The following is a 3158-nucleotide window of genomic DNA, read 5'->3' as shown; positions in this document are numbered from 1 at the left end:
TTTCAGACTCACCTGGAGCCCCTCTCTTACATCTTCCGCCATAGAAGCTGAGACTTTGGGGGCCGGGTCGCCAGATTTAACAAATAAAAATACAAGACACCCAGTTAAATTTGTATTTTAAATAAATGATGAATAACATTTTAGTTTAAGTATATCCCATCCAAATACTTAAAGTAAAAAAAGTATTCTCTATTAATTTTTTAAAAAATTTATCGTTATTTATGCCTACAGCACCTGATCTTCCTAGGTGGTCTCCCATCCAAGTACTAACCAGGCCCGACTCTGCTTAGCTCCCAAGATCAGACATTGGGCTTGTTCAGGATGGTATGGCCATAGACCATGGACTGTGGCTCCACTGAGGTGTGAATCCAGGACCTTCTGCATATAAAGCAGATGTGCTAAGCACTGCACTATGGAACCACATCCTCACTGCTCATTTGAAACTCACGGAAAACCGGCTGTCCTGTATTCTATCTGGCAACTCTGTCTGGGAGCCTTCCTCTAAAACAGGCTTTGAAATTGGGCCCTCTTCGATCCAGAAACCCAACAACAAGCAGGAACAACGCCGGTATTTCTGAAATTGAGACTGATCTGGATCGATGAAGAGGCCTGGGATTTCAGGCTGCTTACAGAACTGGGTGCTGGGAGCCACGGTCAGTCATAAGATCTCGGGGTTCCACACAGACTGAAAGGGGGATGAGATGTATTTAAAGCTGAGACTTTGCAGAAAACCACCTGTGCAAAGACCCCTTCCAACCGCTTTCCCTCTGGCTTTCCTCTATCGGAGTCCAGAAAATTAAAATATTCAACGTTTCAGCTTCCCTTGCAGCTAGGGGTGGGCATATGACCCAGTTCTGGCCAAGGAGATGAAGGCGGAGGAGCCTGGGGAAGGTTTCCCTTCTTGAATTAAAAGGCAAAGATTTCAAGGAAGATATGCTTCATCCTGCCTCCCTTCTTCCTGCCTGGAATGTAGATGTGATGGCCAGAGGTGGAGCAGCCACTTTATGGCCATTAGATTTCATAAGTTCCCCGTTAGGGACCATTGCCAGGTCCTCGGCTCTGGCAAAACTGCCCCACGTCTTATGGCACAAGAGACAGTGTGAAGTCTTCAAATGCTCCTTTTGGGGAACAATGTTCATTTGAAGATCATGTCCTTCATACCTTTTGCATTTTGAAGTGTGATTTACTTCATGAAATGGAGTGATAGTTGATGATGGGATTTTTTTAATGTGTATATGTTTTTGTTTTGTTTTGTTAGTTCTCATTAACACCCTTCCCTAGCAAAATTAAAAATTGGCATCGTCCTATCCGTCCCCCAAATTTTCTTTGGAAATGGTATTGGTCTTTTCAACCCAAAAGCTTAGGGAATGTGCCTGAGAATCCCTCAGCTCCAAACACAGAGAGGAGGGGCGGGCTCTGCCAGGGGCCGGCAGCAGGGGGGCAGGGAGGGAGGATGGCGCAGGGGCCGATGTTCCTGGTTCCTGCACTTCGGGCCCTAGGGGCCTGGCACTGGGAGGATGTTCCCGGCCTGCTCTGCGCCTCCTGCTGCCCCCTCCCCACCCTGCAGGGGCCTCCCCAGAGGAGCGGGAACAGCTCGTTCTGTTCCCCAGGAAGGTACACACAAGCACGCTGTGTTCCAGAGGGCAGAGAGGGCGTGTTGCGGCTCGGGCCAGTGGACCGTGTGTACACCTGTTCCAAGGCCCAGCGGCTTGGCAGCTCCCATCCAGGGACAGCCACACTCATCCCAGCAAACCCCCGAGGTGGCCAGGGATGGCGGGAACTCGTGAGAGAGTCCAGGCCTCCCCAGGGGCCCTGCGAAAGGCAAAAGAGAGCCTGCTGACCCAACCGTGAGGAGTGAGAGGACCCAGGAGAGATCAGCGGGTTGGGGGACTGCTCAGCCAGGAGGATAAAAGACAACGCCATGCGACACTCACAGCTCTGTAAACCCCGCAGCTCCCACAGCTCTGCCCTAATGAGAAGCAGGAGGAACTGTGGCAGGCAGGGAAGGGAGATGCTGGGAGGTGGAAAGCCCGGTCTCCATGCCCTGCCACCCTGGGGACCATCCCGCCCCACACAGACCCTCAGAGAGCGTTTCCAAGCGGCCAAGAGCAACCGGAATTCCTGGGCTGCGTTTGGGGCTCACTTGACTGGTGCAGGCTGATCTGAGCCCAAGGATTAGACCCGCATGGGACACACACAGCCACACCTGCAGGCTGTGTTCATGGGATCAAGCATCATGCCCCGAAGGTCCCGTAGCTGTTACAGCAAGACCCGCACACCCCATTCCAGCCCCCCAGCTGGGGAACAGCACAGGGCGCCTGGTTCTCTTCTTAGGGGCAAGGCCTGACTTCTTCAACGGCAAGGTCGTCCAGGGCTGGGTGTCACGGCCACCTCGTTAAATGCGTCTGCTTCTTCCAGCCTCCTCCTCCCCACAACCCCAGCCCCAGCTCCAGGCCCAGCCTGCTTTTAACATGGCAGTGAAGAGTGTCAGCTATAGGTCTGGCTGGCATCAAACAGTGCAGAGTTCAAACCCTGGCTGAGCCGAAAACTGCCTGGCTGGGTGACCTTGAGCAACTAACCTGTCCTCTCTGAGCTTCAGCTTCCTTTCTGTGATGGGGAAGATGGAAGTCCACTTGCAACACCTGCCATGAGGGTTAACGTCACTGCCGAGAAAAGGCTCTGGTTTGCCAGTTAGAGAAATGGCCTGATTCCTTCCAGAAGTTTCCAACATTTCTGGGCTCCTGGGAGATGCCTCTGCATCTCACCGTTCAGGGAAGCATAGGCTCCACTTGCAGTAGAGAGGATTTATCTTATTTTTAAAGAAGTGGAGGCCACTTAGCAATCAGAATCCTCCTGGTCAGAGCGCAGCCATCCTAGGAAGGGGTGTTAATCAAGGCGCCTCAAGGACATGCAAATCAGGAGAAAGCGCAAGTGATTAGGGTGTGGAGGGGCTCGAGGTCCAGGCTTTGTCCCCGGCTGAGAAGAGAACAAGAGGCCTGGCTGGGGGGCGACAGCCGAGGGGTCCGGGACAAGGGACTGTGAGTGACAACCATGCAGAGGTGGCTGCAGGGGCTGATGACGGAGCAGACGTGGTACCCCTGCTGGCTTCCCCGCTCCCCTGCAGCTCCGGGACCCTCCGCCTGGCCTGGACAGGCCCC

General features: G+C 53.4%; 1 pseudogene; it reads right to left on the bottom strand.

Annotated features, from left to right (window-relative positions):
• Positions 1-222: 222 nt before the first annotated feature.
• LOC112484819 lies at positions 223-338 on the bottom strand (annotated as a pseudogene).
• Positions 339-3158: the final 2820 nt, after the last annotated feature.

The sequence above is a fragment of the Pteropus alecto genome, unplaced genomic scaffold (genome assembly GCF_000325575.1).
Source record: "Pteropus alecto unplaced genomic scaffold, ASM32557v1 scaffold67, whole genome shotgun sequence".
In the NCBI taxonomy this organism is placed as follows: domain Eukaryota; kingdom Metazoa; phylum Chordata; class Mammalia; order Chiroptera; family Pteropodidae; genus Pteropus; species Pteropus alecto.
Note: the sequence above shows the minus strand (reverse complement) of the source record. Positions and strands in the feature narration are given on the sequence as shown.